At 40.7% G+C, this 11,591-nt stretch overlaps 1 protein-coding gene across 1 annotated transcript in view; it reads right to left on the minus strand.

The window, feature by feature from the left end:
• Positions 1–11,591, minus strand: part of DUSP16 (dual specificity phosphatase 16) — a 151,994-nt gene that overhangs the window by 96,760 nt on the left and 43,643 nt on the right. The window contains exon 2 of the mRNA XM_019744716.3: positions 308–465. The gene's annotated coding sequence lies outside the window, so the exon portion shown is untranslated. The remainder of the gene's footprint in view (positions 1–307; positions 466–11,591) is intronic.

Here is an 11,591-nt window from a genome sequence, read left to right on the forward strand (position 1 = left end):
TGACTTCACCAGACAACTGGCTTTAGGCTGTGCTCATGGTCACATAAAGCAGTCAAAGCCATTTTTTATTGTTTTTCACAAGGAAATCTATCAGTTCCTGTTTACCCAGCTTTTCTGTGGATGGTGATGAAAATAGCAACCATCGGAAGATTCAAGGTGAATGGAGAGTTAGAAGTTGGGAGCCTAACTAAGAAATTCCCTTGGCAGGTCCTATAGAGGCAACGCTACCTTTGAACTTTCAGATCTTGGGGGTTGGGGCAGGGAGCAGGATGGTGGTGTTAAGATGAGGAGGAGGGATAGAGCTTACCAACAGGCCATTGGTCATTTCCTTCTGGTTGTAACTTCTGAGCTTTATGGATTTTCTTTTCTGAACCCCCGACCTGTGACTCACAGATGTTTCAAGAAAACTTCAGAGTGCCTGTGGACTTCGAGAAGCGGGAGGCATGGGCAGAGGGAGGATTGAAACTATGGGAAACCACATAAAGGTTAGAATTTTGTGACAGTGACTGTAGTTACTATGATTCTACATGTTTCCTTAGTGCTTTTTGATAAATCTGTATTTTTCCAAGACTGAAAAGTTGCATCTCTAACTAAATACATAGATGAGAGATATGTGGTAAGGAGAAAAAGATAGTGAACAAAGACTGATTCTGGAACCCTATACTTATTGGGATTGTGGGATCAGAAGCACGATGAACATGAGCTTTTTTATCCATATTCTAGCACAAGCCTCGTGTTTCCAGTTTTCAATAGGCACTGCCTGTTTTTGTGCATTTTAGAGGGTTCAGTATGGTAAACACTGGTGCATTCTCAAGTAGTGTTCAGCCAAAAGTTTATTTTGGGGAAGGAATACATATCAGCAAATCAGAAAAAAAAAGATATGAATCAATGTTGTTTACGCTACAATATTAGAAATGAAAACAATAATAAAAGCCATACTGGCTATTAAGAATCACTAAATTATCTTACCAGCCATTGTTACCCTGTACAAACTGAGCATACACTTATATTTTTTTATTGACAGTTGTGTATAGACCATCTGGAAATATAAACATAAGAACAGAATTATGAAAGGAAATTAGTTCCATTGGATTTTTTAAATTTGAATTTTATTTTTTAAAGACTTTATTTTTCTAGAGTGGTTTTAAATTTACAATAAAATTGAAAGGGAGGTACAGAGGTTTCCCATATGTTCCCACCCCCACATACGCACAGCCTGCCCCATGATGAACATTACTCACTAGAATGGTACTTTTTTTTCTTTTTACCAAGAATGAACCTACACTACACATCATAATCACCCAATGTCTATACTTTACCTGAGAGTCCACTCTTGGTACTGTACATTCTATGAGTTTGGACATATATCCATCATTATAATATCATTAGGAGTATTTTCACTGTCTGATAAAAGTCTAAAGCCATTAGATTTTTTAAATGTTTTCTAAAGCTACACTAATTAAAACATTTGGTATAGTGCTAAAATAGATAGATCAATGGGAAAAGGTGGACCATCCAGAAACGGGCCCACATACAAACAAAGTAAGTTTAAAGGAGCATTCTAAATCAGTAAAAAAAATATTGAATAAATAGTGTTGGGCTAAGTGATTAGTATTTTAGAAGTAGAGCTCTATTTTTCTCTGCACGTCAAAAATAAATCTGACAAAAGACTTAAATATAAGTAGACAAATCTGACAAAAGATTTAAATTTAAGGTAGACAAAAGACTGAAATATAAAAATCAAAACATAAACAAACTACTAGAATAAAACAATGTATTTTGTATAATTTTGTCATGGAAAAGGCTTTTTCTAAATATGACATAAAATCCAGAAGACATAAAGAAAAGATTAATAAGTATAACTACAGTTTGCCCTTGATTGACTTGGGGGTTAGGGGTGTCATGCAATCGAAAATTTGCATATAACTTGACTCCCAAAAAACTTAATTGTTCCTTGGTATCCATGAGGGATTGGTTCCAGGACCCCCACAGATACCAAAATCTGCAGATACTCAAGTCCCTTACATAAAAGGCACAGATAAATGCATAATCTGCCCCCCACATCTATGAATTCCCAACTAAGGATCAAAAACAGTACAAGTAGTTACTCATTATAGGTTATCATTCACCTTGCAAAATGGACATATTCAGCAAAGGTGAAAATGAAAGTCTTCTCTAGAGTGAATTCCATGTCTTACTAACATTTGTAAACTTACTGTCCTTTCCCAGAGATATTACAACAGGTTGAATGAAAATTCTGGGTGATGGAGTGTTTACATACTTAAAGAAGTATGCAAATGGAACATATATATTGGGCATTGTCACGTAGCTGCAATGCGTACCTATGGAGACATCCCAGCAATTCCTTTGTCCCTTGTTGCTCATGTGTAATAGACAGAGCCTGGATAGGGCAGGAAGTGAGGAGGCTTGGCCTATGGGCCTGCCAGTAACATCACCATCTGACCAAGGTGGAGAGACTTATGCCAGGCACTTCCTTCAGTCATCAGATTTTCAGTAAGAGCTTAATATATGCCAGGCCCTTACTATATGCCAGGTAAATTCCATATACCCTATACCATGCCATCATATAAGTATGACATAATATAATTAAAGATTACAAAATAAAATAAAAGATACTGAAGAGCTACCAGCCGCATGTGAAAAAGCCCAGTTCCCCCCAGCGTTAATCATCACTCTCCTGCTTAAACTATCAGTGGCTCCCATGTACCTTCAAATTAAGTACCCACTCCTAAACGTGCTTCATCACCCATCTCCTGTTCACTTGTTTTGGCGCTAGCTCTTGACTTTGCTCTTCCCATCTCCTGAGAGATCTATGTTACGCCCAAACCAAATTATTTGCAGTTCCTCATTGTTATTTCGTGCCAGTGTGCCTTTGCAAATGTTTCTTTTCTTGCCTGCTTGAAAAATTTATATTCATCCTTTGTGACCTGGCTTAGAAGTCAGTCCTTCAGAAAAGACTTCTCCTAGATCCTCTCTGTAGTTTATGTATACCTTTATTATCACACTTAACACACTATCCTGCAGTTCTTTGTTTACAATTTAAAGAAGTATGCAAATGAGCCCTCCATTAGTGTGTAAGCTCCTTGAGAGCAGAGACCCTGTCTCATCAATCTTGGTGTGTCTAGTGGATGGCATGATGCCTCTTGAGAAGGAGTGGTCTATCCATCTTACAAATGAATGGATAGATTAAGAAATGAATTGGTCATACTACAGCCAACGGTTTCTTTGTAGTATGACAATTCTTAATAGGGTGACAAAATCTGGTAAAACTTGTTCTCTCTTGGATTCCATCTTATCTCTACCTCAGTTCCACTGCAACAGGCACTTACCAGAGGCATTATAGTGAGGTTCTTGTAACAATTATTTGAATGTCAACTGTGCAGTTGGTGCCGTCTTGCATAGCAAAAGGTTAACTTAGAAACACACCAAGTTACTAATATATATCATTTTAATCTTGACAGTGTACTTTTAACCAGATGCCCGAGTTTTTCTTCCTTCACATAGCTAGCGTCTCTCCAAACAAGCTTAGATAGCAACCTGTTTTCTTTGGCAAATTGATTAATGGGGACATTACTCATAGGCCTGGTTGTATGACATGTCCAATAACATTGTCATTTCATTTCTGTGGTGTTGGGTAAAAATATCCAGGAATTTACTACCACTGGAGTGACCGAGCACCTGTTTGCTGGAAACGTTAAAGAAAGAAATCTGGGGAGGCAGCTCCCTTGAAGAATGCTGAAGGGGGTCTGATTCTATCACCAGCCTCCCCACGACAGACTGCCGCCTCCAAACTTAGCAGTAGCACCTGTGGAATCAAGAGAACAGCTGTGCTGTGTACCTTAGCACTTTGGTTGGCTGGGACTGAGCTGCCCGGCAGGCACCTGGAGAAAATGCAGAAGTAGCTCTTCCAAAGCCTAAAGGAGGTCACAACCGAGGAGCTGTCAAGCACTGTATCAGTGGCAAGGAGAGAAGTAGGTCTTGATGGAGGAGTAGAAACACGGGAGAAAAGAGAGAAGGGATGGGAAGTGGGGAGGAAACACAACTGAGGGCAGGAAACTGGGCAAGTGTAGCTGGTACTATGTCCACCTTACTTCAGTGATCCTACAGTGAAGGGGGGGTGATCAGGAGGATGGGGGTTACCATGAAGAGGAGGTTTGATCTTCTCTGGAAGCTGTACCTGGGCACGAAGGGAGCAAGCATGTATTTGGGCCTCACCTGCAGCAGCCGGCACAGAGCAGATGAACAGACAAATTCCATGCTGAATGGAAAAGGAGGCTATTTAAGGGAAATTCACCAGAAAGCCTGAAGCTCTCCAAGACAAAACAAATGAAAAAATCTTACAACATTAGGGAAAGGATAACGTCTCAGGACCTGCTGTCTGAAAATATAAAATGACAAAAACAACAGAGCACAACACGAGAAGCATGTGAGAAAAGGGAAAAGGTGAAGCGTGGAGGAGCAGGTAAGAGAGTCCAGGCTGATGACCGAGCTGCCAGACATGCCAGCAAAAGATCAACATTCCTTGCACAATCCCTAATTGCATGTGAGGCAGCCAGCACGAGGCCATCTTGAACTGGCAACAATACAACAGAGAAGCTTATTAGAGGAAGGCAGCATTACTTAAGATAAAATGACTTTCTGTTCTACTTTAGAAAAATCTCTAAAAAGGTACAGCTTAAATGTAAAGTAAAGCTGTAAAACATTCAATGACAAGTATGTACTCCTGTGAAAAGTAGAAGGAGGTTGTTGCTACTTTCGTGTTTTGAATCTCATCGTCCTGAGGGCAGCTGGAGTGTCAGGAGAGGCTGTAGCCCTCTTAGGACTTTTCCATTCCTATGCCGCATTATAAAATGAGTCCCGTAAAGAGAATAACTAGTTGTATAAGCTCTTAGTTCCAATAATACCCTGGTGTTGGGGAATAAGGTGGCTATCTAAAGATCTAATTTAAAGGGGGGAAAAATGAAAGGATCAAAGAGCTTAGTATTTGCATGGAAAATATGTATATGCCTATACAAAGTTCCTATAGATCACTATATTTACATGTCCTCCAAATTTCTAGTTGAAAGCCCCAGAAAATGTCAGGCAGCACCATGTCCAGAACAGAAATGAAAGCAGAATCATTATTTCACTTCGATTAAAACACAACCAAACAAGCAGAACTATGGTTCCTCACTCACATCCACACACGTGGGAGGTGTTACTGAGGCAGGCAGTGGCTGCCCCTGGAAAGAGAGGTGCCAGTGTCAGAAACAGCTCAGAAAAGGGCCACAGCAGAACTTTACAGGGGTCAGGTGTGGGGAAAGACTCTAAAACAATACGTTTCATCTTGGATAGGTAAAGGCTGAGAAATAGCATGATATAAATCTATACAAACCATAAACAGTAAGGGCAGAATCAATTTGGTCTTGTTGACAAAATAAGGATGAAAGGGCGTCCTTTGAAACCCCTTTAAGATAAACTTAGAATATATATTTTTAGGACTATTTCACAGGGCAAGCAGAAAAAAATCTTTAAATAACTTAGACACATTTATGAATGACAGACAGAGATAGCTACTCAGCAGAATTATGCTATCTAACTTGCAGGGATAATGTTAGCGAGAACAACGCTGCCGTTCTACCAAAAACTGCTTGTTGGTGACAGAAATACTGTTAGCACTAATTGGTCAGCTTCCATGTGACAATACCTTCATGCCTATAAGATAATCACGCAAACAGTTTTAGAACCTATCAAGTGGTATTACCACTGCTACTCTTATATTTTATCACACAAAATATTAAATGCTATACCATTTAGGTAACATTTTTTTTTAAATTTTATTGGGGAATATTGAGGAACAGTGTGTTTCACCAGGGCCCATCAGCTCCAAATCACTGTTCTTCAGTCTAGTTGTGGAGGGCACAGCTCAGCTCCAAGTCTAGTTGCTGTTTTCAATCTTAGTTGCAGGGGGCGCAGCCCACCATCCTATGTGGGTATCAAACTGGCAACCGTGTTGTTCCGAGCTCACGCTCTAACCAACTGAGCCACCCGTTTGCTCCCACTTAGGTAACATTTTATTGACCACAGAAGATTGACATTAACCACCTTCAGACTTAAATGTTTTGGAAACAATTCTATGCGTAAGCAAAAGGATAAAGCTATATTCTGGAATGGAAGTCTTCCTATGTAGATCCGGGAAGACTTTAAAATCAAAGGACTTGAAAATATGCTTTAAAAGAATTCTTAACCTAAATATGGAAATGAGTCAAAAAATAAATGAAGATATGTGATACTAGATAGAAAACTAAGACTATCCATAATATGAAAAAGTGATGCCAGAAAGAAGGAGTCGAAGGTCTTTATGTCTAACAGTAGACAGCACCTAATAAGAAGTGGGAAATACAACTCTTAAATTCTCATAAATATTATTTGTGGCATTTTGAAAATATCTTTGGGGTCATAAGTAGTAGGTCCGATAAGGTCCCAATAGTAAAATTTAGGTTGCATTCTTTCCCTTAGAAACAGAGAAGATTGAAGCAAAGTTTGGAGTAAGGCTATTCATAAAATAAGAAATGGGTCCCCTGCTGCTCTCCTGAAGTCTGCAGGTACCAAAACCACTCATCCTCCTGGATACCCCAGGATACTAGTCTTTTTCTCCTTAAAAATACAAGCTCCAAAAGAGGAGCCCTGTCAGATTTTCCATTCCACAAACAACTCTGGATTTACCAAACCTTATACTGGAAACAACCTCAAAAGTGAACTTTGTTGGAAGGAAGCTGCTTCTGTAAAAAGGTTCTGAGCAATAACGCAGGCTGTGTTTTTACTTACTCTACACCATGTGCCACAGTAAGTTTAAAATTCTTCAGATTTGAGTCAGTAGAATAAAATGTGCTTGTCTAATGTGTCTGTTGGGTAAACCCTCAGAATTGTGAAAGAAGGTACCTGGTCAATTTTTTGTTCTGTATCCCTCTCCTATCTCCCCCACCCTAACCCTATCCAGTGTCTACTTGCTGCTCTTTCACTGCCCAAAGCCCCACCAGAACAATCAGATCTACCGAGATCTCTCCCCTCCTTATAATACCTATCCTTCCAAACCATGTATTGCTCTATTCTCCCACACCTAAACTCCATCTTAAATTAATCTTTAGGTAGCAAGTAAGAAGGAAGAAAACAGCACATTCAGACTAAAGTGTGAATGACTAATAGGGATGCTTAGCAAGCCATCTCTTATAAAGGGTAGTTCAGTTTTAAACAGTTACTTATTGGCTACAAAAAAATACATTTCCTATTATTTCCTCAAATAAGGGCACACTTTATTCTTTTCTACATATATATGGAATAGCAGCAACATTTGAAGTGGGAATGGTAGTTAGGACAACATTAAGAGAAGCTATTGTTGAGTTTGAGAACCTTTCAGTACGCTGGTGAAGGGGAAGAAGTTAAGGCAAAGTCTGGACGTGGAAGGTTTTGGTTCCTTGGACTTCATTTTCTCTTCCTTATTTTTATGCTGACTGGGTCTCTTTTTCCTTTCTTGTCAACAGACAGCTTCAGTCTTTGGTGTTATTTATTTTGTTCCTGCTGACAAGCTGGAGGCTGAGTTCTGTGCTCACTCTGAAAATGTTCCTTTAGGCTCGTTTCTCTGAGCTTTCTAACCAATGCAGAGGACATAGGTACAGTGCTGGATGCAAATATAGGCATATTTGTCCGTGTAGGCCAAAGAAGGGGAGGCATTTTGCAACATGCCTTTAGAACAGAAACAAACTTTTGAGATGGAATAATTTTATCGCCTCATGAAAAGAAGCTAAACTTTTGGGAAACAAAAAGTACAGAGGAATACTTATCTATACAATAAATTGGAAAAAAAGAAACACACAAAGCAAAAACGTGACTAATGCTTCAACAGTGAGCTCACCTCAAGTATTTCATGAATTTCACATGACCCACCCACTTTTTCTCGGTACCTCTCAAGATTACCATATCAGCAGCAATAATACTCTGTTGTTCCCAGTGTCAGATTAACATATCAACGTAGCACTGGCATTCCTGAATGTAACATATTGTACTGTTCCCCTTGTTTGTGGTTTCTATAATATGAGAAGGTTAATTTTTGTTCCCTTACCCTCCTCTCTTAATCTCATGCCACCCCCTACCTCTCTTCAATCAGTGATTTGTTTTTTTCTTTGAATAGTTTTCCTCCTTTCTTTCCTCAGTCTCTGTGTCAAAATTTGAGCTATTCACGAATTCACTGTACAACATGCTGCATTTTAAAATCTTTATCACTCATCCACAGATGATCAAGTCTTTGAAAAGATAAGCCAGGGACAGAGAAGTAACAGCTGGTCACCTCTGGGAAACTCGGTGATACCTTCTTCCCCAAATATACAGTGTGTGTTAAAGTGGGTCAGAAGTTACCCTGGTACATTTCACGGCCACCTTTGTTTCTTTCTTGGTAGGATTTGTTTTTCATTATTGCTATTTCTAGATTGGAGATGGTTCTACCAAAAATTTGCATGCCAGAATTGAATCAAACAATTTTCATTTCTAATGAAAGTTTGGAAAGGGCTGTATGTATAGTTTTTACATTCTTACATTCTTATGTGTCAAACTTAATGGAGAACCAGCTGGAGCCTAACAAGCTATTTTAATGAGCTTCCTTTCTCTCTGATGTTCCCCAGGGGATATGTGCCAAGCAGACCCATGTGGCCCAGGGAGTAACATGATCATTTGGCTCTGTTTAGACACCTGTGCTCCTTCAGCCTAGCGGTAAAGAGAACAGGAGAGAAAGGGATGAGGGCATGGAAGGCCTGCAGACCTAGTGGGAGTGGGTGTGTGCCATGCTGCTTAGGAATTCACTACAGAAACTCCACAGCAGCAGCAGAGGCTCGATGCATCACAGGGCAACAGTGCCTCTGTGTGGGGTGTCTGAGAGTATATGAAATATGTCTGTGTGTGTGTCGGGGACAGAGCTGGAGGGGGGGCGGGAATAGGGAGGAGAAATTTATATGCATTTTTTAAAGAAATTGGAAGCCTTGGAGGTTCTTTTTGAGAAGGCGATATAGGAAGAAAAGATTGAAAACCATGGATATAAAGAATGCCCAGGACTCTGAGAGCATATTCTTCTTCTAAACTTCCTCCCATTCCTTAACACACCCACACACACACACACACACAACACACACACACACAACACACACACACACACACACACACACGGAGAAAATACATTTGCTGTGTTCACTTTTTTTTTTTTTTTTTTTTTTTAATAGGGAAGCAAAGCTAAGGTGGTCTCTTAACTTCTGTTTTTGGGGGAGGGGGGAAAGGGGAACAGGACTTTATTGGGGAACAGTGTGTACTTCCAGGCCTTTTTTTTTTCCAAGTCAAGTTGTTAGTCCTTTCAATCTCAGTTGTGGAGGGTGCTGTTCAGCTTCAAGTGGTTGTCCTTTCAGTCTTAGTTGTGGAGGGCACAGCTCAGCTCCAGGTCCAGCTGCCGTTGCTAGTTGCAGGGGGCACAGCCCACCATCCTTTGCGGGAGTCGAACCGGCAACCTTGTGGTTGAGAGCCCACTGGCCCATGTGGGAATCGAACCGGCAGCCTTCGGAGTTAGGAGCATGGAGCGCTAACAGCCTGAGCCACCGGGCCGGCCCGCTGTGTTCACTTTTTGTTTACTTTTTGTTAACCCAGGAATGAGTCTGATGCTGGCTCTCCCTACCCACTCTGAACAACTTAGCACATAGATATTAAACTTGATCTGTATTATTTTTCACTGGATGCCTTGTTTAATGATTGTTCACAGTCTCTTGTATGTGTGAATTTCTCCTTCCTGGATTATAAAGTCTTTGAGGATTTATACTAACTAATAGAAGCTAATACTCCTCTTGTTCTACCAATTCTGGGTATTTTTCTGCAAATGGTTAACATATGACTACACAGTACTTCCACTTCTTCCTAAGAATATCTTCCATTTGCAAGTCTTATTTCATGATGTGATTTATTTTTTATAAATTAATTTTTATTTTTTTAAGATTTTATTAGGGAAGGGGAACAGGATTTTATTGGAGAACAGTGTGTACTTCCAGGACTTTTTTCTAAGTCAAATTGTTGTCCTTTCAATCTTAGTTGTGGAGGGCGTAGTTCAGCTCCAGGTCCAGTTGCCGTTGTTAGTTGCAGGGGGTGCAGCCCACCATCCCTTGGGGGAGGAATTGAACTGGCAACCTTGTGGTTGAGAGGACGCACTCCAAATGACTGAGCCATCCAGGAGCTCAGCGGCAGCTCAGCTCAAGGTGCCATGTTCAATCTTAGTTGCAGGCGGCGGAGCCCACCATCCCTTGCAGGAGTCGAGTTGTTCCCACGGGCAACCTTGTGGTTGAGAGCCCACTGGCCCATGTGGGAATTGAACCAGCAGCCTTCGGCGTTAGGAGCACAGAGCTCCAACCGCCTGAACCACCAGGCCGGCCCCCAATTAAATTTTTTAAAAATAAAATACTTGGACACTTTCTAAGGTGAATGTGTTTAGAGTTTTGTTTTTAATTTAATTACTATTTTAATTGTGTAGTATTTCAAATGTACAGAAATATTACAAAGAGAACAATATAACATGCATTCCACCACGAGATTTAATATATTTGCTTCATCTCTTTGAAAGTTAAATATACAGCTAACGGTCCCAGGCCCTCCTTTTCCTATTCCCCTCCCTCCCTAGAGAAAACCACTCTCCTTAAACTGGTGTACATTTGTAAGTTTTTAGATTTCCATTACACTGTTCAAAAGATCTTAGTCCTCCTTCTGGAGGGACTGGCATTGAGTCTGTGAGCTGCTTATACACAGCCAAGCATTGCCATCCGTGGTAGGGCAGGGTGGATAAGCAGAAGGCCGGTACACTTCTGACGGCTGGAATGCAGGAAGAGAGAATGGCAGAGGACAAAACCAGGAGAAAAACAGTTCCACCCCAAAGAAGAGGGCTTAGCAGTGGCAAGGGAGTACCTGCGGAGGCACATTGAGGCCATGCTGGGTACAAGAGGGAGGCTGGAAGGAGGTGGAAAGAGACTCTTGGAAGTATTGAACAAAAAGGGTATTAAGTGAGGAAGAGGAAGAGAGCCTGTGAGCACAGATTTTTGCTCTCTTGATCGTTAGAGAGGAGATGGCTAGGCAACTCTCAGGCTGCCAGGAATGCAGTTTGGGAGTTAGGGGTGCACCCCTGGTTAGGCCCAACAGCTACAACCCCAGCATGCCAGACCTGTTACCAACCACATGACCTGCCCAGGCTGCATTTACTTGGAAAAACTGACCTGCTTTGGTGCCTCTGAAGCGTTATACAGGTCAGATAGAGACGATTCAACTTGTCTAGTATTACTCTTCCTCAATTTGGAATTGCCAGATAAAATAGAGCACCCAGTTAAATGTGATTTCAGATAACCAATGCATTTTTTTGGTAAATGTGTGTCTCAAATATTGCCCGGGACACACGTACACCCAAAAAAGGTATTTGTTTATCTGAAATTCAAATGTAAGTGAATGTCCTATATATTTATTGTTAAATCGGAGAACTCTACTTCAGTTGAATTTTGGAAGGATTTAGCAAAGCACTTTAGGAG

This window comes from Rhinolophus sinicus, chromosome 1 (assembly GCF_057876585.1).
Source record: "Rhinolophus sinicus isolate RSI-liver-muscle chromosome 1, RSI-T2T, whole genome shotgun sequence".
Lineage (NCBI taxonomy): Eukaryota > Metazoa > Chordata > Mammalia > Chiroptera > Rhinolophidae > Rhinolophus > Rhinolophus sinicus.